Genomic DNA, 26194 nt, shown 5'->3' on the forward strand with positions numbered 1-26194 from the left:
GGCACCCGAAGGGGAGGTTATGGTTGGAATGAAGGACGCGTTGCGTTGGGCACGCAGGGAGTTCGCTAGGGACCTACTACACTTGACTCCATATTCATAATACGTCCTGCGGACCCACATGAGTCTGGTTCTAGCCTGAAAGAGAGAGAAATCTCTGATTTGTTCTCTAAGATCTCTCACCTCCACCTCCAGCGCAGCAGTCGGCTGGGATTTGTGTCGTTGTTCACACGCATGCAACTTGGCAATAAGTTTGGAGAGAGCCTCAGTTTTGGCCACTTTGAGTCTATGACCATGTTTAATAAGAATGCCCCTAATGTAGCATTTATGAGCCGCCCATAACATGAGGGGTTGGAAACAGAATCACGGTTATGATCAAAGTAACTTTCTAATTCCCTAAGCAGGTCTGCGTGGGTCTCAGGGTCCTTCAGGAGAGACTCGTTCAGTCTCCACCAGGACTGACCACGCGACTCCTGTTGTAGCTTCAGCATCAAAGAAATCGGGGCATGGTCAGACAGGGCTATGTGGCCTATCTGAGCGTCTGTGACCGCCGGGATAGCATTGTGGGCGACTAAAAACATATCTATACGTGAGTAAGAACCATGAGCGGTGGAAAAGAACGTATAGTCCCTATCCTGTGGGTGAAGCGTACGCCACACATCGATCAGTCGGTGGGAGTGTAGCAGGTCTCTTATGTGTGAACGCGTTCTCGCAGAAATCGCAGAGGTGCCCGATGATGAGTCTCTGCGGGGGTCCAAGGTGAGGTTAAAGTCCCCCCCAACGATCAAAGTACCCTCCGAGAATGCAGCCAGGGCATCCAAGCATGCTTCTAAGGCCGGCAGCTGGTCCACATTCGGCATGTATAGGTTGGCAAGAGTAAGTTTGCGAGTGGAGAGTTCCCTTAATGAAGAGATATCTCCCTTCACTATCGGCTTGGACAGCTAACAGGCGCCACGGCAAGTTTTTAGCAAGAACACACACTCCTCTCGATTTGGAAGTAGGGGACGTGCTGTGGTGGGCCAGGGGGAAGTGCTTACTATAAAGCCGTGGTATTTGGTCTGTCCTGAAATGGGTCTCCTGGAGGAAAACTATTTGGGGCTTCATCCGCCACAATTCTGTCAGGCAGCTGGACCTTTTTTCAGGTACATTCAGCCCTTTCACATTCCAGGAAACCAGCTTCAGGGCCATGACGGCACCCGGCCGGCGGTCCCCACCAGAGTCAGTAGTAGATATAGAGTTCAAGCACAGAGGAAGAGGAGGAGAAAAAGGAAAAGCAGTAACGACCTACGGCCAAATCACCTATATAGTATCTTATATATAATAACTAAAAATATTATTTATTATTATAGATATAGATATATAGTATAGTGATTTGGCCGTAGGCACTCTCTTTGGGCACTCTGAAGCCTCTTGACAAAGGCCAAGATGGTCACCTTGGGAAACAAGCTAAAAAAAACAGGTCAAAGCCAACAACATAAAAAGAAAGCCTACGGCATCCAGTATTCCCAGGCGATCTCCCAATCAAGACACTAACCAGACCAGATCCTTCTATGGCACCTGGTCTTCCCAGGGAGTCTCCCATCCCAGGTACTAACCAGGCCTGACGCTGCTTAGCCTCTGAAATCAGACGAGATCGGGTGCTTTCAGGTTGATGTGGCCGTAAGCGTTATCTTCAAGACACGCCCAACCCTCTTGACAAACGCCAAGATGGTCGCCTTGAGAAACAAGCAAAAAAACAGGTCAAAGCCAACAACATAAAAGAAGCCTATGGGCTTACAGCGGACCTTAAAAGATGGGACCCACTAGCTCTGTCATGGTTCGGACGCTGTAATGTGTTGAAGATGAACGCGATGCCACGACTTCTGTATCTACTACAAGCCTTACCTATCAAAATACCCCAGACTTTCTTTCATGCGGTTCGCTCAATCTTTATCAAGTTCCTCTGGCGCGGAAAACATATGCGTATTGGTAGGGCAATGCTATTGCGACCGAAATTGTGGGGAGGTATTGGCTTCCCGGACCCTGCTCTATATTACACAGCGACGCACATGACACCGGTGGTTGACTGGTGCCGGTGTTCTGCCATATACTGTCCGGCCATGATATAGTGTCCGCGCTGTACTGCGCATGCGCAGTACGGAGCAGACGAAGCTTCGGAAAATCTCCGCTGAACCGCGCCTGCGCGGTGAGTGGAGGTGATAGCCCCACCATCCAAGCGGACATAGGGTTTGAATATTAGAGGGGTCCCTCGCAGGCGAGCTTTGCTCGCCATGCTTCTGGCTCGGCCTCGCTGCGCTCGGCTATTTTATATTCTTACTCTATGTCCACTTGGATAGTGGGGATAGAACCTGGACTCAGTGAACCTGGACTCAGTGCGCAGGCGCCGTTCATGCTCGGCAATTTTCGGAATCTGTGTTGCTGTGTACTGCGCATGCGCAGTACACAGCGGACACTATACGATGGGGGACCATATGTGATAAGACACCGGCATGGGGAACTGAAGCTATGGGTCAAGCTAGAGCAGGAGATGTCGCGGGTTCCACTGGCTGGTCTGCCTTGGGCGGGGAGGCCATTGGAGCCCTGTGTGACTACTCACCCGTTAATTGGCCCCTCGCTCGCCGAGATGGATCGTTTTTTTCACCTTTCCCACCTGACTAATTTCCCTTCTCCTATGACCCCAATTATTGGACATCCTAGATTCCCTCTGGGCCTGTCTGACCAGGCCTTTACCAAGCAAGCCCCGAAAGGGCTTCTGAGAGCAGCCCTATTTCTTGGACCCACGGGCTTGATTCCCATGGGAACCATACTGCTAGAGCAAGTACCTGTTGCATTGGATAGCTGGAGAGCTAGACAGCTAATCCATTTCCTCGGATCACTACCTAACCATTCGTTCTTCTCTAAACAATTCCACCCCTTCGAGGAACTTTGCCTGGATGATGGCCCAATTCGTGGTTCCCTCTCTAGGTCCTACCAAATCCTGACAGACGCACAATCCTCCATGGATCCACCCTTCCTAGCTAAATGGAAAAGGGACTTACAAACTACATTCTCCAAACCACAGAAGGACAGAATACTCTTTTTCGCCCATAAGTCGTCACTCTGCAGTAAATATCAGGAGATCTCATATAAGCTGATCACACGCTGGTATCGTACACCGGTGGTGTTGGCCAAAATATTCCCCGGTCAATCTGACCGCTGCTGTCGCTGTGTGCAACAGGCTGGCACCATTCTCCACATTTTCTGGGAATGCCCTAAATTACAAACATTCGGGCAGCCTGTCCTGAGACTCATCCACAAGTTCACAGACATTTCCTTAGCCAATGATCCCGCAGCAGTTCTTCTCAATCTAACTCCTATGTCGAGAAAGCGTTATCATAAGTCCTTACTTAAACATCTCCTCAAGGCATCTAGGGCCTGCATCCCAAGTCAGTGGAAAGAGCAATCTGCTCCAATGGTGACCCAGTGGTTCGCAAGGGTAAATGATATTGAACGAATGGAAGACCTGACTGCCACAATGAGGGATAAAACGGAGGAGCATGGGAACAGATGGTTCTACTGGACCCAGTTTCGCTTTTCGGAAGAATACCTCCGCGAGACATAGTAAGCTCATGGTGATCGTTGGAGATCGCTGTTCCAAACGTTGGACAGCTGATGAGCTGGTGAGCCGAGGGCGTCTCTTGCTCCCTGGGAGGGGACCCCATCCTATCCACTCTACCCACGACACCCCCTTACCCCTTCTTTTCCTTTTCTGCCATTTCCTTCCCCAATCTTCTCTTTCCCCTTCTCCCTCCTTTCAGTTCTACTATTTCCCTTCTTAAGTCAAAAAAGGGAAAAGAAAATGGTATGTTCCGACCCCATTTGACTACTACACAATACTCTTCCTCTATCTAAGGATATCTAAACTCTTCGAGGGTAGCAGGGCTAGTATCAATAATATTTTAAGTGGTAGAGGATCCCAACGAGATGGAGCTTTAATCTCATCTTGATATGACCGCAAAGCTGTGCACGTGCTATTCTCCTCGGACTTCTTACCATTGGCTCTGATATCCATGCAATATGATCGTTTGTTTGTAACTATTTGTATCACACATTCTGTGAAGTTGCCTTTGCATTGTATGTCGCATACTACTAAATAAAAAAAAAAAAAAAAAAAAAAAGCCTATGGCACCGGGTATTCCCAGGCGGTCTCCCATCCAGGTACTAACCAGGCCCGACACTGTTTAGCATCCGAGATCAGATGAGATTGGGCGCTTTCAGGGTGATGGGGCCGTAGGTGATCTCTTCGGGCACTCTCAACCCTCTTGACAAACGCCAAGATGGTCACCTTGGGAAACAAGTGAAAAAAAAAACAGGTCAAGGCCAACAACATAAAAAGAAGCCTACAGCACCTAGTATTCCCAGGTGGTCTCCAATCCAGGAACTAGCAAGGCCCAACCCTGTTTAGCTTCTGAGATCAGAGGAGATCGGGCGCTTTCAGGGTTATGTGCCCATAGGCAATCTCTTTGGGCATTCTCAACCCTCTTGACAAATGCCAAGATAGTCACCTTGAGATACAAGCGAAAAAAAACAGGTCAATGTCAAAAACATAAAAAGAAGAATACGGCACCTGGTATTCCAACGCCATCTCCCATCCAGGTACTAACTAGGCCCAACCCTTCTTAGCCTCAGAGAAGAGAAGAGATAGGGCTCTTTCAGGGTGATGCTGCTGTAAGCGATCTCTTTGTGCACTCTCATCCCTCTTGACAAATGCCAAGATGGTCACCTTGGGAAACAAGCGAAAAAAAAAAACGAATCAACGCCAACAACATAAAAAGAAGCCTACAATAACTGGTATTCCCAGGTGGTCTCCCATCCAGGTACTAACCAGGCCCGACTCTTCTTAGCCTCCACGATGAGACGAGATTGGGTGCTTTCAGAGTGATGTGGCCATAGGCAATCTCTTCAGGCACTCTCAACCCTCTTGACAAACGCCAAGATGGTCACCTTGGGAAACAAGCAAAATAAATAAAAATAAGTCGGAAGCTAGAGACAATACGGCCCGAGTCCTCAATTTAATCCATGCGGCGCATGTACAGGGAAGGCCCTTGCTTATGTTGTCAACGGACGTGGAGAAGGCCTTTGACAGGGTGGCCTGGCACTTTATGCAGGCCACCCTGGAACATATAGGTCCAATATATATATATATATCCAATGCAACAGGTACTTGCTCTAGCAGTATGGTCCCCATGGGAATCAAGCCCGTGGGTCCAAGAAATAGGGCTTCTCTCAGAAGCCCTTTCGGGGCTTGCCTGGTAAAGGCCTGGTCAGACAGGCCCGGAGGGAATCTAGGATGTCCAATAATTGAGGTCATAGGAGAAGGGAAGTTAGTCAGGTGGGAAAGGTGAAAAAAACTATCCATCTCGGCGAGCGAGGGGCCAATTAACGGGTGAGTAGTCACACAGGGCTCCAATGGCCTCCCCGCCCAAGGCAGACCAGCCAGTGGAACCCGCGCCATCTCCTGCTCTAGCTTGACCCATAGCTTCAGTTCCCCATGCCGGTGTCTTATCACATATGGTCCCCCATCGGATAGTGTCCGCTGTGTACTGCGCATGCGCAGTACACAGCAACACAGATTCCGAAAATTGCCGAGCATGAACAGTCCAGGTTCTATCCCCACTATCCAAGTGGACATAGAGTAAGAATATAAAAGAGCCGAGCGCAGCGAGGCAAAGCCCGAAGCGTGGCGAGCGAAGCTCGCCTGCGAGGGGCCCTCTAATATTCACAACCCTATGTCCACTTGGATGGTGGGGCTACCACCTTCACTCACCGCGCATGAAAATCTCAGAAGCTTCGTCTGCTCCGTACTGCGCATGCGCAGTACGGCGCAGACACTATATCATGGCAGGACAGTATATGGCAGAACACCGGCACCAGTCAACACCGGTGTCATGTGCGTCGCTGTGTAATATAGAGCAGGGTTCGGGAAGCCAATACCTCCCCGCAATTTCGGTCGCAATAGCATTGCCCTACCAATACGCATATGTTTTCCGCGCCAGAGGAACTTGATAAAGATTGAGCGAACCGCATGAAAGAAAGTCTGGGGTATTTTGATAGGTAAGGCTTGTAGTAGATACAGAAGTCGTGGCAACGCATTCATCTTCAACACATTACAGCATCTGAACCATGACAGAGCTAGTGGGTCCCATCTTTTAGGGTCCACTGTAAGCCCATAGGCTTCTTTTTATGTTGTTGGCTTTGACCTGTTTTTTTTGCTTGTTTCTCAAGGCGACCATCTTGCCGTTTGTCAAGAGGGTTGGGCGTGTCTTGAAGAGAACGCTTACGGCCACATCAACCTGAAAGCACCCGATCTCGTCTGATTTCAGAGGCTAAGCAGCGTCAGGCCTGGTTAGTACCTGGATGGGAGACTGCCTGGGAAGACCAGGTGCCATAGAAGGATCTGGTCTGGTTAGTGTCTTGATTGGGAGATCGCCTGGGAATACTGGATGCCGTAGGCTTCTTTTTATGTTGTTGGCTTTGACCTGTTTTTTTTAGCTTGTTTCCCAAGGTGACCATCTTGGCCTTTGTCAAGAGGCTTCAGAGTGCCCAAAGAGAGTGCCTACGGCCAAATCACCCTGAAAGAGCCCAATCTCATCTGATCTCGAAGGCTAAGCAGCGATGGGCCTGGTTAGTTCCTGGATGGGAGACAGCTTGGGAATACCAGGTGCCGTAGGCTTCTCATTATGTTGTCAGTGTTGACCTGTTTTATTTTCCCTTGTTTCCAAAGGTGACCATCTTGGCATGTGTCAAGAGGGTTGAGAGTGCACAAAGAAATTGCCTACGAGCACAACAACCTGAAAGCGCCCAATCTCGCTTGGTATCAGAGGCTAAGCAGGGTTGGGCCTGGTTTGTACCTGGATGGGAGACCGCCTGGGTTTTCCAGATGCCGCAGGCTTCTTTTTATGTTGTTGGTGTTGACCTGTTTTTTTCGCTTGTTTCCCTAAGTGATCATCTTGGCATTTGTCAAGAGGGTTGAGAGTGCCTAAAGAGATCGCTTACAGCCACATCACCCTGAAAGCACCCTATCTCTTCTGATCTCAGAGGCTAAGAAGGGTTGGGCCTAGGTAGTACTTGAATGGGAGACGGCCTTGGAATACCAGGTGCCGTATTCTTCTTTTTATGTTGTTGGCGTTGACCTGTTTTTTTTTCGCTTATTTCCCAAAGTGACCATCTTGGTGTTTGTCAAGAGGGATGAGAGTGCCCAAAGAGATTGCCTATGGACACATCACCCTGAAAGCGCCCAATCTCCGCTGATCTCAGAGGCTAGAAAGGGACGCGCCTTGTTAATACCTGGATGGGAGACCGCATGGAAATACTAGGTGCGGTAGGCTTCTTTTTATGTTGTTGGCATTGACTTGTTTTTTTTGTTTGTTTCCCAAGGTGACCATCTTGGCCTTTGTCAAGAGGCTTCAGAGTGCCCAAAGAGAGTGCCTACGGCCAAATCACCCTGAAAGAGCCCAATCTCATCTGATCTCGAAGGCTAAGCAGCGAAGGGCCTGGTTAGTTCCTGGATGGGAGACAGCTTGGGAATACCAGGTGCCGTAGGCTTCTCATTATGTTGTCGGCGTTGACCTGTTTTATTTTCCCTTGTTTCCCAAGGTGACCATCTTGGCATGTGTCAAGAGGCTTGAGAGTGCACAAAGAAATTGCCTACGAGCACAACAACCTGAAAGCGCCCAATCTCGCTTGGTATCAGAGGCTAAGCAGGGTTGGGCCTGGTTTGTACCTGGATGGGAGACCGCCTGGGTTTTCCAGATGCCGCAGGCTTCTTTTTATGTTGTTGGTGTTGACCTGTTTTTTTCGCTTGTTTCCCAAAGTGATCATCTTGGCATTTGTCAAGAGGGTTGAGAGTGCCTAAAGAGATCGCTTACAGCCACATCACCCTGAAAGCACCCTATCTCTTCTGATCTCAGAGGCTAAGAAGGGTTGGGCCTAGGTAGTACTTGAATGGGAGACGGCCTTGGAATACCAGGTGCCGTATTCTTCTTTTTATGTTGTTGGCGTTGACCTGTTTTTTTTTCGCTTATTTCCCAAAGTGACCATCTTGGTGTTTGTCAAGGGGGATGAGAGTGCCCAATGAGATTGCCTATGGACACATCACCCTGAAAGCGCCCAATCTCCGCTGATCTCAGAGGCTAGAAAGGGACGCGCCTTGTTAATACCTGGATGGGAGACCGCATGGAAATACTAGGTGCGGTAGGCTTCTTTTTATGTTGTTGGCATTGACTTGTTTTTTTTGTTTGTTTCCCAAGGTGACCATCTTGGCGTTTGTCAAGAGGGTTGAGCGTGCCTAAAAAAATCTACTATGGCTGCATCACCCTGAAAGAGCCAAATCTCATTTGATCTCAGAGGCTAAGCAGGTTTGGGACCTGGTTAGTACCTGGATGGGAGACCGCCTGGGATTTCTCGATGCCATAGGCTTTTTTTTTAAGTTGTTGGCATTGACTTATTTTTTTTTTTTTGTTTTATTCTTTTACTAAGTATAAGTAGAACAACATAAATATAACAGTCAACCATACAGCATGACCCAGGGTCACAATTACATGGTAACAAAAAATAGGCAGCCAAATAACTCTGGGTTCTCAGAGGGGAGTCCTAGAGTTTCATGCAGAAAAGAGAGAAACCCCACCTCCGACATGTAGTACAGTATAACTAATGCAGCTCCGTTCGGACAAATGTAATCATGGAGAACAACTGGGACCACAGCGAGCCAGCTTATCATGACCTACGTGAACCAGAGTAAAATATGAGCCGGTCGTGTCCAGAACCCTGGGGTTCTTCCGGGTCCCAAAGGCTAGTAAGGAGACAAGGCATAGTCAAAAGGGAGGACGGGGGAAGAAGAGAGTGCAAAGACGGAGAGAGAGGAGGGGGGGGGATGGCGGCGGGGAAAAATAGAAAAATAAAGACAAAAAGGGAGGGGGGGGGGGGGAAATGCCACCCAGGGCAGACATGGCCTACGTAGGTAAACGTTAAATGTTCAGTCGTTTTCTGGGACAGGGGCGCTGCTCACCTCCCGAATGTAGTCTCAAGTACCAGTAAAATACCTCCAGGGCCTCCATGTAACACTAAATGCCTCTTCAGTGTTGTGAAGGGTGGCGGTCAATTCTTCCATCCGGAGAATATGATTGACTTTGGAATACCACAGCACCTTGGATGGGGGGCTGAGGCTGCCTCCACAGTGTGGGAATACAGACCCGTGCGGCGTTCAGGAGTTGCATCGTGAGGGTTTTTTTGTATTTTCGAACAGGCTGTTCGGTCAAGTGTAGAAGGCACGCTGCTGGGTTGTCTGCGATATCTACATTTCTGAGAGTTTTTATCGTCCCGGTCACCTCCACCCAAAAGTTCCTCAAGGCCGGGCATGCCCAGAAAATGTGTCCCATGGTCCCCGTATCTGAATTGCACCTCCAACAAACATCCGGGATCGATCTATTCATTTTATTCAGAAGGTATGGGACTCTATACCAGCGTGAGACTATCTTGTATCCTGATTCTTGATATTGGTTTGCGATGGAAGCTTTATGTACTAATGTCAGGATCTTCCCTATCTGTTGTGGGGTAAATGTGTTGCCAAATGCAATCTCCCATTTGTGGATAAATGGTGGGGTCGACTCTTCCTCCTGACTACTTAATATGTTGTACAGGAGGGAGAGGGTGTGTCGCACAGGTTCCTTTTTGTGACAGATGACTCATAGGGCGTCAGGTCTCTAGGAGTGTAGGGGGCCCTTTGTATGGCCAGAAGAAAGTGACGAAGTTGATAAGCATTAAACAATTCAAGCGGAGGGTCAGAAAGCTCGGCGACAGTTTGCGTGGTCGGGAGCCCTCCCGAGGGCCACACCTCTCCCAGACGCTGTTTCCCCACCACTGTCAACTGTCGCAGTTTATTGTTGGTAAATCCCGGTGGGAAGTCTGGATTACCTATAACCGGAGTCATTGGTGACGGTAGGGGAGCAATGTGTGTGCAGCGGAACAACCTCCGCACAACAGCCAACGTAGCTCCCACTACGGGGTGATCTCTGAGGTCTTTTGGTAGGGAGGACAGGAGCCACGGGGAGCTCAATAGGGGAATGGATCCATCCTCAATCTCCATCTCCACCCACTGCTTGTGTGGGCCATTACAATGCCAATCAACGACTCTCGCTAGCAGAGTCGCTCTGTTGTATTGTCTCAGATCTGGGAGACCCAGACCCCCCCTGTCCTTTGGTCTGGCAAGCAATTGCAAACGGGCTCTGGGCGGTTTGCGTGCCCAAATAAAGTCCCGGAGCAGCAGCTGCAGTTGTCTGAAAAAAATTGGGGGTAACCGGATCGGTAATGTCTGGAACAAGTATAAGATCCGCGGGAGGGCCGTCATTTTGAATGCATTACAGCGCCCGAACCGGGTCAGTGTTAAAGCATGCCAGTTTCCCAAATCAGATTTCAGTCTATTCAGGAGAGGGACAAAATTAAGCGGGTACAATTGCGCCAAATCCGCTGCGATGTCAACGCCCAGGTAACGTATAGATTTTTCAGCTCAGTAGAATGGAAAAGCGGAGTGTAGCCTCCTGGCCTCACCATCCGGGACCGATATAATCAATACAGCCGACGGTGCAATTGATTTTATAGTTTGATAGGCTGCCGTATCGCCGGAGAGCCGCGAGTATATTGGAAAGTGAAATGTGTGGATTGGAGACGAAAAAAATTAGATCGTCAGCGCATGCCGCAATTTTTTGGTGTGCCGAGGGTTTGGATATGCCAGTAATATTCGGGTCATTCCGAACGTGACACATAAGTGGTTCCAGTGTCAGAATAAAAATTAGGGGAGACAGAGTACACCCCTGCCTCGTCCCATTAGTGATGGGGAAAGAGTCCGAGCACTCTGAAAGCACCCAATCTCATCTGATCTTGGAGGCTAAGAAGAGTCAGGCCTGGTTAGTACCTGGATGGGAGACCACCTGGGAATACCAGTTATTGTAGGCTTCTTTTTATGTTGTTGGCCTTGATTCGTTTTGTTTTGTTTTCGCTTGTTTCCCAAGGTGACCATCTTGGCATTTGTCAAGAGGGTTGAGAGTGCCCAAAGAGTTCGCTTACAGCAGCATCACCCTGAAAGAGCCCTATCTCTTCGCATCTCTGAGGCTAAGAAGGGTTGGGCCTAGTTAGTCCCTGGATGGGAGATGGCTTTGGAATACCAGGTGCCGTAGTCTTCTTTTTATGTTGTTGACATTGACCTGTTTTTTTTTCGCTTGTTTCCCAAGGTGACTATCTTGGCATTTGTCAAGAGGGTTGAGAGTGCCCAAAGAGATTGCCTATGGGCACATAAGCCTGAAAGCGCCCGATCTCCTCTGATCTCAGAGGCTAAACAGGGTCGGGCCTTGCTAGTACCTGGATTGGAGACCACCTGGGAATACTAGGTGCTGAAGGCTTATTTTTATGTTGTTGGCGTTGACTTGTTTTTTTTTTTTTGTTTGTTTACCAAGGTGACCATCTTGGTGTTTGTCAAGAGGGTTGAGAGTGCTTGAAGAGCTCGCCTATGGCCACATAACCCTGAAAGCAACAGATCTCGTCTGATCTCAGAGACTAAACAGGGTCGGGCCTTGTTAATACCTGGATGGGAGACCACCTGGGAATACTAGGTGCTGTAGACTTCTTCTCATGTTGTTGGCATTGACTTGATTTTTTTGTTTGTTTCCCAAGGTGACCATATTGGCGTTAGTCAAGGTTGAGAGTGCCTGAAGAAATCTCCTACGGCCACACCACCCTAAAAGAGCCCAATCTCATCTGATCTCAGAGGCTAAGCAGGGTTGGGACCAGTTTAGTACCTGGATGGGAGACCGCCTGGGATTTCCAGATGCCGTAGGCATCTTTTTATGTTGTGGCCATTGACCTATTTTTTTCCGCTTGTTTCCAAGGTGACCATCTTGGTGTTTGTCAAGAGAGTTGAGAGTGCCTGAAGATATCGGCTACGGCCACATCACCCTGAATCTGTTCCATCTCGTCTGATCTTGGAGGCTAAGCAGACCAGCAGGCCTGGTTAATGCCTGGATGGGAAACTGCCTGGGAATACCAGGTGTCGTAGGCTTCTTTTTTTTTTTCAAATATAATTTTTTCTCCAAATAGGGGAAGACCGTCCCCCGAGTACATAATGCAACAGAGAAATACAGAGCAAAAAGCAGCTGAACAATACTTGATACAGGTATATTCGCAACTGTGAGTCTTCCTTCCATCAATCACAATGATTCGAGGCACGGATAAAGTACTGTACCAAGATCCAGGGTCACACAAACCCCCAGGTCCCTCCGGCATAATCCATCCAGAGGGGGGTGTGGGGCCGTCATTCCCAATTTTCCACTCTTTCCAAAAGAGAGAGGGGGTGGAGGGGGTGAGAGATAGGGGAGGTAGGCAGAAAAGAGAAGGGTTGAAAGATCAGAAAAGGAGAAGAGGGGACGAGACACGATGGCAGCCACTGTCCAAGGGGCCAGTCAAGGAAAGCTCAGAGCACTAAGGCGATAGCAGGCGACATCCTTCCAGCGAGAATATAAAGGTATTCCAGATGTCTCAGGTTTGTTTAAAAAATTCTTGTATACCTTGTGATGTGAGGATCAAGTCCTCCATTTTTTTTAATGTCCTCTATTTTCCTAAGCCAGTGGGTAATGAAAGGGGGGGAACATTTTTTCCAATAGAGAGGGATGCAGGATTTCGCCGCATTTATCACATGCCGTAAAATAGATTTTTTTGTACTTCTTAAAGGGGAGGGCCACCCTGAAAAACAAAAAAATGTTAAAAATTACAAAAAATCTAAAAAAAATGAAAAAATTTTTTTTTTTTTACTTACCAGAAATGCCTGTTGCTAGGCACTTTCTCCTAATCTTCCTCTTCCTCCTCCGCGGAGATCTTCTGTCTTCTGTCTTCGTCGCGGCGTCTTCTGGGTAATGAGTCGCGCTGTGTTCTGGGAACTGTGTGTTCCAGAACACAGCACGTCCCATTCAGAAAGCGCTGCGGGACTCGCGCATGCGCAGTAGCTGCGGGACTCGCGCATGCGCAGTAGGAAACGGGCAGTGAAGCCATAAGGCTCCGCTGCCTGTTTCCCTTACAAGGGATGGCGGCGCCGGGACCCGAGAGCCGAGGGACGGGTCGGCCTCGGGCGGCCGACATCGCGGGCGCCCTGGACAGGTGAGTGTGTTTATTAAGTCAGCAGCTGCAGTGTTTGCAGCTGCTGACTTTTTTTTTTTTTTTTATAACCGGCCCTCCACTTTAATGGGAATCTGTGAATGGTGCAAGAGAAAGAATGCAGCCTCTTCCTGGATGGAGAAGTCTGTGAATTTTTGTGTTATGCATCGGATCTCTGTCCAGAAGTCCACCAAGCTGAGGCAGGACCAAAAAATGTGCAGCAACGTGCCCTCTTCTTCTCCACACCTCCAGCATATGTTCGAGGAAGAGGAGAAACATTTCTGCAGCTTTGATGGTGTCAAATACCACCTGGTGAGAAGTTTAAAATTCGTCTCCTGTATCTTCGTGCACAGCGACATTTTGAGAGCCAAAGTGATAATGCGTTGTCTCTGTGCTGGGGAAAATTAGCAATTAAGGTCCTTTTCCCAGTTGGACAGACAGGTTAAGTGTGGGTATCTGTTTGAGAGAGAATGTGGGCCAAAGGGCCTTCGCTCCTGCATAGAGTCTCAAACTCCGACTGAGGGCGGGCGAACGTTTGAGGATTGGGGATGGAATGGAGAAAATGATGTAGTTGCGCCGCTCTCCAAAAAGGCAGTTGGAAAAGCCCTGTCGGATCTGTTAGGGTTGAGAAAGAAGGCCATTTTCCATCAATGACGAATTTAGACGCATTGTCTAGGTTGGAATTTCTAAGTGGGTCCCCAGTTCAAAGGTTGGATGGCCACGTATAGGGAATAGGGGGGAAGTCAAAGACGTGAGTGTGTTTTGGGTAGCGATCAGGTGACTGACTTTCAACTAAGCCCCTATAGTGGGATGTGACATAAATTCTGTGGGGGAATACTTATAGCACCACATGGCGCTTCTTAGCGGAATTCGGGAGTGAGCTTAGAAAGTTTGTTTCGATTCCAGTCCAATACATGCCCCAGATGGGAGGCCAGGTAGTAGCGTCGCAAGTTAGGGAGAACAAACCCTCCCTGTTGTTTAGACAATGTCAGCTGTGACCGCTTAAGTCTGGGATTTTTGTGGGCCCAGTTAAATTGAGTGAGCAAGGATTGAGCTTGCTTAAAAAACAGGACTGGAATCTGGATCGGGAGAGCTTGGAAAAGATAAGTAAATTTAGGGAGTATGTTCATTTTAATGAGATTGCATCTGCTGAACCAGGAATGGAGGCCAGAATGCCACCCGTGAAGCAAACTGCGGATCTTAGTGACAAGGGGTGGGGGGAAGTTCAACATAAACGTACGCGCGATGTCCGGTGGAATGTAAGTACGTGAGTATATCTTACTTATCCATGCCAGCATCCGTTCACTCAGACCTATATGGCGAAGGACCGAGAACATTAATGTCCATTTGACCCGATCAAAAGCCTTCTCGGCATCAGTACTCATGAAAAGACAAGGGGTCCCAGATGACTTTGCTTTACGGATCAGGGTAAGCACCTTAGTGGTGTTGTCCCTATCTTCCCTGGTGGGAATAAAACCTAACTGGTCAATATGTATAAGGGACTACAAGTAATGTGCCAATCACGTGGCGAGGAGTTAGAGAATAGTTTTAGGACCGAATTTTGGAGGGAAATGGGTCTGTAGCTCCCACATAGGCCTGGGTCCTTGCCCTCCTTAGTTATCAACGAGATGTGGGCTCTAAGGGTATCCTCAGGAAAATAAATTCACCAAGCGCAGGCCGAGAATAGGGAGGAAGGTCTTAAAGTATTGTGCGGTATATCCGTCAGGGCCCGGAGCCTTACCCACCTTCGGAGGTCCCACGGCCGTCTGGACTTCTTCCAGTGTGATCGGGTCCTCCAAGTACTCCCGTGATTCCGATGAGAGGGTTGGTAGACCAGAACCGGTTACATATCTGTCTATATTGTCCTGTCCAGACCCTGAATCGGGCAGGTTGTAGAGATCAGAGTAACATTTTTCAAAGACTTCGACTATTTGGGTTGGGGTAGAGGCCCTCTGGCCATTCTCATCTATCAACTGTGGTATGTAAGAGCCAAATTTCAACTCCTTTACCGACCTGGCTAAGATTTTTCTGCATGTGTCCTCTGATTCCTACGTCAGTTTACGACAAAACTGGAGTGCCGCTTTCGCTTTATAATGGAGTAGGACAGCAATATGGGTATGGAGTGTCCCCAATTCAATCTCTAAGGTCCGTAAGGGGGTATGTTTATGTTTCGCTTACACAGAGGCAAGTTCACGAAACAGATTAGCAAGCTGTTCCTTCCGTGTTCGTTTGATGCGCGCCCCGTGCCTGATAAGTACCCTGTGGAGTACTGACTTGTGAGCCTCCCAAATTATCCCCGGGTCACAGTCGTGCTTTAGTTTTCTTGGAAATAAAGGTCCAATTCCCTGGTCACATCTGCTAAAACTTACGGTATCTGGAGGAGGCTCTCATTAAGGTGCCAGAATAGAGACCTAGGTGAGGGGTAGGGAGCGAGGAGCAAGAGGCAGAAGTGTCAACCGATGGCGAAAGGGGACATTAAAGTCCCCACCTAATATCAATTGGCCCTCTCGAAAGTCACATAATCTGTGCAGGGTAGTTCTGAGGAACGTGTCTTGGTGATTATTGGGAGCGTACACAGTGGCAAATGTAAAAAGGCGCTCTCCAATGTGGCCCCTAAGAAAAAGATATTGGCCCCCAGGGTCCACCAGAGAATCCTGGAGAACCCAGGGGAGCCTGCTAGAGATCAGAATGGAGAGGAGGGGTTAGTAGAGTGGTAGACCTTAGGGAAGGATCTCGACCATAGAAAGGGGAGGCTAGTATTTTTAAAATGTGTTTCTTGTATAAAGGCCACATCAGTACAAGATGTGTTCAGTTCTCACAGGAGGATCCACCATTTTTCAGGGGAGTTCAGTCCCTTAACGTTTAGAGAGGTGACCTTGACTGAGTCTGCCATCGCTCCTCGGGGAGGGGGAGGGGGACATCAGAGAAAAGCAAAGAAAGTTGAACCAAGGTAGGTTTTGGGTAGGTAATGCATGGCGGGAACTAAGGGGGGAGAAAGGAAGGGCAAATGGAAGGAAAGGTAAAGGGAAAAAGAGGCCGGGCACCTCAACCCCAGGGGGAGAGGGAAATTAAGGGTTGTCCGCACTCAACAGTACAGGAAGGGTATACTAAAACAGCACAATTATGCTATAGCGCTTACCAGATGTACACTGGGTTTAAAGCGCTGTCCTACTTGGGTTATTGGGTAGACAGGTCGGAGAGGGAGCCCCCGAATCCTAGTCCCCCCAGTCCCGGCAGTGGTAAATGTCACGTCTGATACCGGTATGCAAATAAAAGACAATCAGTAACATCAAAGAAACAAAAAACAATAGTATAACCAAAACAGAGGTAGAGCATATAACTGTCAGCACTGAGGGGTCTCCTCGGCTCGCCCTAAACATAGGCATGCACGAAGGAGCCCGTCACAACAGAAAAGGCATCACAGAATGGGATCCACCACCCCCCGTCCCATACCCCTAAAGTACATGCAGTCCCCGGACAAATGCATTTCTCCCTTTGGCAGATTGTCCTCTCCTTACCCCCCTCTCCCCCGTCCACGCCCCGGGGGGAAAAGGGGCAGGGAAGGGGGGAAAGGGGGAGTGGAAGGGGGGAAAGGGGGAGTGGAAGGGGGAAAGGGGGAGGGAAAGGAGGGAAGGGAAGGGTGGGAAGGGGGGGAAGGGAGGGGGGAAACAGGGGAGAGGGGACAAACATGCAGAAATGTCAAGTCCTTTAGCGCACTCCCACCAGCAAACACCCGGACCCCATAAATTTCAACTCCTCCCCTCCATGGTCACCACATCAAGATGAAAGAGGAGCAGCCCTGGTCGGTGCATGGAAAATCCAGCAGGCAAGGGGCTGGGGCCACCATCCCTCCATCCAACGGGAGACTTCACCCGAGCAGCAGTCCTGGGGCCCGCCAATTAGTGTCTCTCCTGCATCGCCATCGGGGGCTGTGTAGAGCATCCAGAGGGAGGCTGGGACCGCCCAAACAGTAAGGGGTAAATCCTCCAGGGGGGTCCAGAGTCACCCTGGAGGGAAGCAGTGTCTCGTACCAATAGGCTCAATAAATAAGTCATCCAGGGTCCCCGAAAGCTGCAGAAGGCAATGTCAGCAAAGAGTAGGTGGGAGTCAGAGGGGGGGACAAGGGGCGCATCCAGGGGGAGGGGACACATATGCGGGAATGTCAAGCCCTTCCAGTACAGCGCATTAGGTATCACTCAGACCCCCCAAAGTGCAACTCTCCCATCTAAGGTCAAGACTCCAGAAGGGAAGATGAGCCGCCCTGGTCTGTACATGAAAGAACCTGCTGCCAAGGGGTTGGGGCCATCATCCCTTCCTCCAATGGGAGATGCCACCGGAATGAAAGCCCCGTGTCCTGTCAAGTGGTGCCCCTCTGACAATGTCGTTGTGGTATATGTGGAGCATCCAGGGAGAGGCAGGGACCACCCAAACAGTGAGGGGTAAAGCCTCCAAGGGGGACCGGTGTCAGACAGGAGGATAGCGGTGTCTTGTACAAGTTGGTTAATTAGACAAGTCATTCAGTGTGTTCCTGTGAGCAGCGGAAAGAAAGGTCGGTAAGGATTATGAATGGGTGGGGGCCAGGGAGTGCATAAAACTGCCACCAGATGACCGGGGCAGAGAGGGCAAGGGGATGAAACTCAGATCTGGTAGGTGGGGGCGGGGGTGAGGAGTGTCCCTCATATTACTCACGTTGGCCATACCTTGAAGCTGAGCGCTCTGCATACCCAGGACGTTCTTCTGTATAATCTAGCCTATCTGTATACATTAGCCTGTCTTTTGTACACATTAGTCGGTCCTCTGTATACACTAGTCTGTCTGTATACACTAGTGTATACAGATAAGCTAGATTATACAGAAGAACGTCCTGGGTATGCAGAGATGGAGGCTAGGGTATACAGAGAGAGAGGCTAGAGTATGCATACTTGCTAGTGTATACAGACGGACTAGTGTATACAGAAGACCGGCTAGTTTATATAGGGAGGCTAATGTGTGCAAAAGACAGGCTAGTGTATACAAATAGGCTAGATTATAGAGAAGAACATCTTGGGTATGCAGAGAGAGAGGCTGGGTTACACAGAGAGGCTGGTGTATGCAGACTTGCTAGTGTATACAGACGGACTAGTGTATAGAGAGGCTTGGGTATACAGAGAGCTAATGTATAAAGAGCAGCTAGTGTATACAAAAGACATCCAAGGGTATAAAGAGAGACTCGTGTATGCAGAAGACCGGCTAGTTTATACAGAGAGGCTAAAGTGTACAAAACACAGGCTAGATTATACAGAAAAACGTCATGGGTATGCAGAGATGGAGGCTAGGGTATACAGAGAGAGAGACTGTGTTACACAGAGAGGCAGGAGTATGCAGACTTGCTAGTGTATACAGATGGACTAGTGTATACAGTAGACCGGCTAGTTTATACAGAGAGGCTAATGTGTACAAAAGACAGGCTAGTGTATACAGATAGGCTAGATTATACATAAGAAGGTCCTGGTTATGCAAGAGATGGAGGCTAGGGTATGCAGAGAGAGAGGCTTGGTTACACAGACTTGCTAATGTATACAGACGGACTAGTGTATACAGAGGACCGGTTAGTTTATATAGAGAGGCTAATGTGTACAAAAGACAGGCTAGTTTATACAGATAGGCTAGATTATACAAAAGAACGTCCTGGGTATGCAGAGATGGAGGCTAGGGTATACAGAGAGAGAGTGAGGCTGGATTACACAGAGAGGCAGGAGTATGCAGACTTGCTAGGGTATACAGAGAGAGAGGCTAGAGTATGCATACTTGCTAGTGTATACAGGGGGACTAGTGTAATACAGAAGACCGGTTAGTTTATACAGAGAGGCAAATGTGTACAAAAGACAGGCTAGTGTATACAAATAGGCTAGATTAAAGAGAAGAACGTCCTGGGTATGCAGAGATGGATGGCTAGTGTATACAGATAGGCTAGATTATACAGATAGGCTAGATTATACAGAAGAACGTCCTGGGTATGCAGAGATGGAGGCTAAGGTATACAGAGAGAGAGGCTAGAGTACGCATACTTGCTAGTGTATACAGATGGACTAGTGTATACAGAGGACCGGCTAGTTTATACAGAGAGGCTAATGTGTACAAAAGACAGGCTAGTGTATACAAATAGGCTAGATTATAGAGAAGAACGTCCTGGGTATGCAGAGAGAGCAGTTGGGTTACAAAGAGAGGCTAGTGTATGCAGACTTGCTAGTGTATACCGGTGGACTAGTGTATACAGAGAGGCTTGGGTATACAGAGAGCTAATGTATAAAGAGATGCTAGTGTATACCGACGGACTAGTGTATACAGAGGACCGGCTAGTTTATACAGAGAGGTTAATGTGTACAAAAGACAGGCTAGTTTATACAGATAGGCTAGATTATACAGAAGAACGTCCTTGGTATGCAGAGATGGAGGCTATGGTATACAGAGAGAGAGAGCGAGGCTGGGTTACACAGAGAGGCAGGAGTATGCAGACTTGCTAGTGTATACAGATGGACTAGTGTATACAGTAGACCGGCTAGTTTACACAGAGAGGCTAATGTGTACAAAAGACAGGCTAGTGTATACAGATAGGCTAGATTATACAGAAGAAGGTCCTGGTTTATGCAAGAGATGGAGGCTAGGGTATGCAGAGAGAGAGGCTTGGTTACACAGACTTGCTAGTGTATACAGATGGACTAGTGTATACAGAGGACCGGCTAGTTTATACAGAGAGGCTAATTTGTACAAAAGACAGGCTAGTGTATACAGATAGGCTAAATTATACAGAAGAACGTCCAGGGTATGCAGAGATGGATGGCTAGTGTATACAGATAGGCTAGATTATACAGATAGGCTAGATTATACAGAAGAACGTCCTGGGTATGCAGAGATGGAGGCTAAGTTATACAGAGAGAGAGGCTAGAGTACGCATACTTGCTAGTGTATACAGATGGACTAGTGTATACAGAGGACCGGCTAGTTTATACAGAGAGGCTAATGTGTACAAAAGACAGGCTAGTGTATACAAATAGGCTAGATTATAGAGAAGAACGTCCTGGGTATGCAGAGATGGAGGCTAAGGTATACAGAGAGAGAAGTTGAGTTACAAAGAGAGGCTAGTGTATGCAGACTTGCTAGTGTATACCAGTGGACTAGTGTATACAGAGAGGCTTGGGTATACAGAGAGCTAATGTTTAAAGAGATGCTAGTGTATACAAAAGACAACCAAGAGTAGACAGTGAGGATCGTGTATACACAGAAGACCGGCTACAGAGAAGCTAATTTGTACAAAAGACAGGCTAGTGTATACAGATAGGCTAGATTATACAGAGGAAGGTCCTGGGTATGCAGAGATGTAGGCTAGGGAATCCAGAGAGAGACTGTGTTACACAGAGAGGCTAGAGTATGCAGAAGACCGGCTATTTTTTTTTACAGATAGGCTTGTGTATACAGAAGACAGTCTGGGGAATTCAGTGAGGCTAGTGTATGCAGAGAGGCTGGGACACCGAGACTATTGTAAAAAGAAGGCAGGCTAGTGTATATAGATTACGGGCACCTGTATACAGAAGACAGAGAGGCTAGTCTATATTGAGTGGCTGGTGTACACAGAGAGATTAATGTATACAGAAAAGCTAGCGTGTAAAGAAGACAGGACTTTATTTTTTGCTAATGCAACTACTTTTGAAACATATAAAGTGCTTTTTTCATATTTTGGTGCTGTTAAAAAGTGGTGTGTTGTCAGTGGTGATATCAATGTGACAGTTAATGTGGAGAACTACAACTATTCAAAATAGAGCAAAAGAGTGCTAAGTTTATTTTGTTAAGTCATTGACTGATAGACGTTAAGTAATTGGCCGTTATTGGTTTGGCAGTACATGGTTTATTTTGATGTAAGATAGTTTTATTCTCTACTTATAGCCGTGTTTTAGACGACTTTATTATTAGCATTATTCGCATTATTCATAAATATTATGCAGAGTGTAAGTATTGCAGTGAGACGATATTGCTTTTAAAAGATTTGTATTATTATACATAGCATTGTTAGCAGACCAATAGGACAATTTACATGGCTTAATATTGCAGAGCGTAATTTATCAGGAAAGAGATTCAAAGCGTTAGTTGCAGTAGCTTCATAAAACTGAGAAATCGTTGCATTACTCTAAATTTAAAATATGTTCCGGCAGCACTGAAAAGACGATATTAGATGAGTGATCTACGCATTTCGTTTACTATTTCACTATACCGGCTAAATGTTAATATGTTAATATGTGCTGCGTGTAAGGTAGAAATTAGATGGTTTAGTGTGAGCTGGTTTACCAGGATTTAGAGATAGTAATCTGTTTATACTAGTAATAAATATAGCAAAATAACTATAACGGGTTTAAGTGAAAATACACGAAATAACAGCAACAACGTGTGTAGGTTTTTATCAATCAAGTTCATTACGTGTCTTTAATCATGTAGTGAATATACCCCAATATTGGAGCACGAGGATGAGAAAGCATAATAACTAACAGAGGATGACATGGCAAAAAAACAAACTGCATTAGAAATGTGAATATGAATTAGAGTTGAAATGCCAATCGCCACGGCTACGTACAGCAAAGTGTGAGCTAAGCAGCTAAATATTCTGCAATAGCAGAGATTAAGTATTGCAGTCGAAATGAGATCGGAAGCGTTAGTTGCAGTAGCTCCAAAATGACTGAGAAATCATTTCATTACTCTAAATGTAAAAGTTATCCCGGTAGCACTGAGTGGACTGATATTAGATGAGTGATCGTTCTAGTACAAATTCAGTTTCCTATAGCAGAGAGATACCAGCTAAATGTGAGACGAGCAATTAAACTGTTCACGGTAGCATTGCATTACTCTTAATATGTGCAGCGTGTAAAGAAGCAATAAGATGGTTTTGTATTATCCTAAAATTAGCAGTATACGTAATAAAGGTGAGTAGGTAACCTGGATTTAGACATAGCAAACTCTATAATCTAATTTAGCAAAATTAGAAAAGATAATATTGAGACAGTATATACAGGTCGAGTTTAAGTGGAAATACACAAAATATCTAGCTTACCTTTACATTGTTCAATAGAGTAAATTGACGTAGCTTGAAAATTCCAACGTGTAAATCGTTCCATTAATTATGTTACGCACGAAGACGGCTTACACTGACTGTTTTCCGTTTCCACTGGTCATTGATATAATGTATCAGTAACCATGAACATTAATAGTGATAGGCAGCTTACATTAGGATGTATGCATGATGTGAATGTAAAATGAATGTAAAATAGTTGCATTATGTGTTATTAATGTAATCAAACTGTATTGTTATGCTTTGCTACTGCAACCACTTCTCAATCAAGTAAACCGTCCCACTGATTTTCTCACATTTTGCCGCTGTTAAAAAATGTGTGGCAAGTGTTATGTGTTACCATTTGGTTATCAGTGTGACAGTTAATGTGGAGAAGAAGTAATACACAAAATAGAGTCAGAAAGAGAATCCAATTGCATAGAGGTAGCGAGAGATGGTTGCATTAATCTTAATGTGCAGTGTGTAAAAGGTTTTAAAAAGATGGTTTTGTGTGACTTTTGCTTTAACGTAAAATTAGCTGTAGACATTATAACTTGTTACAATGATTTAGAGATAGTAATCTCTATAAAATAATAATAATAAGTATAGCAAAACAAATTAGGAATATTTTGAGGCAGTATGTATAGGTCGAGATATAGTGAATACACAAAAGGGATCAAGGGATAGTAGCAAAGTCAAGGGATAAATGCAAAGGTACTCTATTTAACAGTAAATTGACGTAGCTTGCAAAAACCAACGTGTAAATCGTTCCATTAATTTTGATGCTCAAGAAGACGGCTTACACTGACTGTTTTCCGTTTGCACTGGAAAGAGAATCCTATTGCATAGAGGTAGCGAGAGATGGTTGCATTACTCTTAATGTGTAAAGGTTTTAAAAAGATGGTTTTGTGTGAATTTTTCTTTAACGTAAAATTAGCTGTGGACATTATAACTATGGTTAGGTTTACAATGATTTAGAGTTAGTAATCTCTATAATATAATAATAATAAGTATAGCAAAACAAATTAGGAAAATATTGAGGCAGTATATATAGGTCGAGATAACGTGAATACACAAAAGGGATCAAGGGATAGTATTGTCAAAGTTGCAAAGTCAAGGGATAAATGCAAAGGTACATTATTTAAGAGTAAATTGACGTAGCTTGCAAATTCCAACGTGTAAATCGTTCCATTAATTTTGTTACGCATGAAGACGGCTTACACTGACTGTTTTCCGTTTCCACTGGAAAGAGAAACCTATTGTATAGAGGTAGCGAGAGATGGTTGCATATGGCAGAAAGACGGCTTACACTGCTTTTCTCACATTTTGCTGCGGTAAAAAGAAATGTTTTGTCACTGTGTTTTAACTGTGACAGATAAGGTGTGGAGAAAAAGAAGTAATACAGAAAATAGAGTCAAACAGTGGAAACGTTAAAAAATACAATTGGTATACGATTTTGGTATAACTGAGGTACAGGGCAATTACTGTAGTATGACTTGCCAATGTTTATCATGTCTAGTTTATATCACACAAAGATGTATACAGTCTGACTAATTATATATGTCTGTGCCAACTATTGTTAATAAAAAACGGAGTTTAAAAAAAAAAAAAACAGTGGAAACGTTTATTTGTCATGACAGCTGATACTGGTTGAGCAATAAAACTGTTTTATTAAGATGTAAGACTAGTTTTATTCTCTACATATTGTTGTATAATATAGGCGACCATTAGGACATTGAAATGGCTTAATATTGTAGGGAGGAAGTATCGCTGTTCAAAGGTAAGAGATTGAAAGCTTAGCTTGAAAATGGCCGAGAAATAGTTGCGTTAGTCTAAATTTAAAGGATATGCCGGTACCAATGAGAAAGCTTATTGATTGACTAGTTGATCTTTGCATTACACAATTCTATTATTATTATTATTATTATTATTAAGATCATAGTGCAGAGAGATACTCAGTTAATGTCAGAGATACTCGGTCAATGTCAGAAAAGCAATAAAACTGTTTACATCGTTAGAGAGCGATGGTTACATTACTCTTAGTATGTGCAGCATGTCTGGTAGCAAATGGATGGTTTTGTGAACATTTTGCATTAAGGTACAATTAGCGGTAGAAGTGAATAGATTTAAGCGGATTTTGAGATAGTACTCTCCATTTCTAATAAGAAATAAAGAAAAATAAGTCAGGATGGTGTGTCAGGACTGTCACATACTCACAGTCCCGGTACAAATATGCAAAATAGAGCAAAAGAGTACATGGTTTATTTTGATTTATGATAGTTTTATTGCATGCTTGATGTGGATGATTAAAATCGTGTAGTGATCTATATTTAGCACAAGAATGAAAAGGCATAACATGGCAATGAGACAAACTCCATTAGAGATGTGAGCTAGATGAAATGTCTCTGTATAGCCCAGATTGCCTTCTGTTATCACTTAGCCTACCCTCTAAATTCACTAGCCTCTCTATATACACCAGCATGTTTACACTAGCCGGTCTTCTGCATACAATAGCCTGTCTTCGATATACACTAGCCTATGTTCTGAATACACTAGCCCGTCTTCTGTCTTCTGTATGCCCTAGCCTGTCTTCTGTATACATTAGTCTCTCTGTATAAACTAGCATCTCTGTATACCCCAAACTGTCTTCTGTAAAAACTTGTCTCTCTTTATAGCCTGTCTAGCCTTTCTTCTGTACACACTAGCTTCTCTGTATACACTAACCAGGCTTCTATATACAATAGCTTCACTCTATGCACTAGCCTCTCTGTATAATCTAGCCTCTCTATATACCCTTTCTCTATATATAGTGTTCTGCATCTCCGTAGTGGTAGCCTCTCCGTAGAAAGCCAGCCTTTATTCTGTATTCACTAGCCTTTCTTCTGTATGCTGTAGTCTTTTATATATACTAGCTTCTCTGTACACCCTTGCATCTCTGTAATACACTAAATCCTCTGTATACCACAGCCTGTCTTCTGTATACACTAGACTGTAAACACTAGCTAGAATACACCAGCCTGTCTTCTGTACCCACTAGATTCTCTGTATACACTACCCAGTCTTCTGTATACACTGTCAGCTTGGATGTATACCCAAGCCTGTCTTCTGTATACACTAGTCTCTCTATATCCACTGTCCTATCTGTATACACTCGACTCTCTCTATACACTAACCTCTCTATATACACTAACATCTTTGTATATACTAGCCTCTCTTTAAATTAGCCTCTCTGTGTACCCCAGCCTCATTGTTTACTCTAGCATCTCTGTATACTCAAGCCTATCTGCATTCACTAGCCTGTATTCACTAGCCTTATATATACTAGCTTCCTGCTTCTCTGTACACTAGACTCTCTGAATACACTAAACCCTCAGTATACCACAGCCTGTCTTCTGTATACATTAGACTGTAAAAACTAGCTAGAATACACCAGCCTGTCTTCTTTACCCAATAGACTCTCTGTATGCACTACCCAGTCTTCTGTATACACTGTCAGCTTTGATGTATACCCAAGCCTGTCTTCTGTATACACTAGTTTCTCTATATGCACTGTCCTTTCTGTATACTCTCGACCTTCTCTATACATTAACCTCTCTATATACACTAACATCTTTGTATATACTAGCCTCTCTTTAAATTAGCCTCTCTGTGTACCCCAGCCTCACTGTTTACTCTAGCATCTCTGTATACTCAAGCCTATCTACATACACGAGTCTTCTGTATTGTGTATTAACTAGCCTTTCTTCTGTATACCAGCATCTCTGTACACCCTTGCATCTCTGTAAACACTGTGTAAACTAGCCAGTCTTATGTATACACTCGCCAGCTGTATACACTAGACTCTCTGAATACACTAAACTCTCTGTATACCACAGCCTGTCTTCTGTATACACTAGACTGTAAAAACTAGCTAGAATACACCAGCCTGTCTTCTGTACCCACTAGACT

At 45.8% G+C, this 26194-nt stretch overlaps 7 pseudogenes; 4 read left to right on the top strand and 3 right to left on the bottom strand.

The window, feature by feature from the left end:
- Positions 1-4153: 4153 nt before the first annotated feature.
- On the bottom strand, positions 4154-4272 carry LOC143958330 (5S ribosomal RNA; annotated as a pseudogene).
- Positions 4273-4373: 101 nt separating this feature from the next.
- LOC143958742 (5S ribosomal RNA) lies at positions 4374-4492 on the bottom strand (annotated as a pseudogene).
- Positions 4493-4812: 320 nt separating this feature from the next.
- On the bottom strand, positions 4813-4931 carry LOC143958709 (5S ribosomal RNA; annotated as a pseudogene).
- Positions 4932-6590: 1659 nt separating this feature from the next.
- LOC143958592 (5S ribosomal RNA) lies at positions 6591-6709 on the top strand (annotated as a pseudogene).
- A 753-nt stretch (positions 6710-7462) lies between these two features.
- Positions 7463-7581, top strand: LOC143958599 (5S ribosomal RNA; annotated as a pseudogene).
- A 3951-nt stretch (positions 7582-11532) lies between these two features.
- LOC143958770 (5S ribosomal RNA) lies at positions 11533-11651 on the top strand (annotated as a pseudogene).
- A 95-nt stretch (positions 11652-11746) lies between these two features.
- LOC143958810 (5S ribosomal RNA) lies at positions 11747-11866 on the top strand (annotated as a pseudogene).
- Positions 11867-26194: the final 14328 nt, after the last annotated feature.

Source organism: Lithobates pipiens, unplaced genomic scaffold (assembly GCF_037356315.1).
Source record: "Lithobates pipiens isolate NorthernLeopardFrog02 unplaced genomic scaffold, aLitPip1_a1.2 Scaffold_61, whole genome shotgun sequence".
Classification (NCBI taxonomy): domain Eukaryota; kingdom Metazoa; phylum Chordata; class Amphibia; order Anura; family Ranidae; genus Lithobates; species Lithobates pipiens.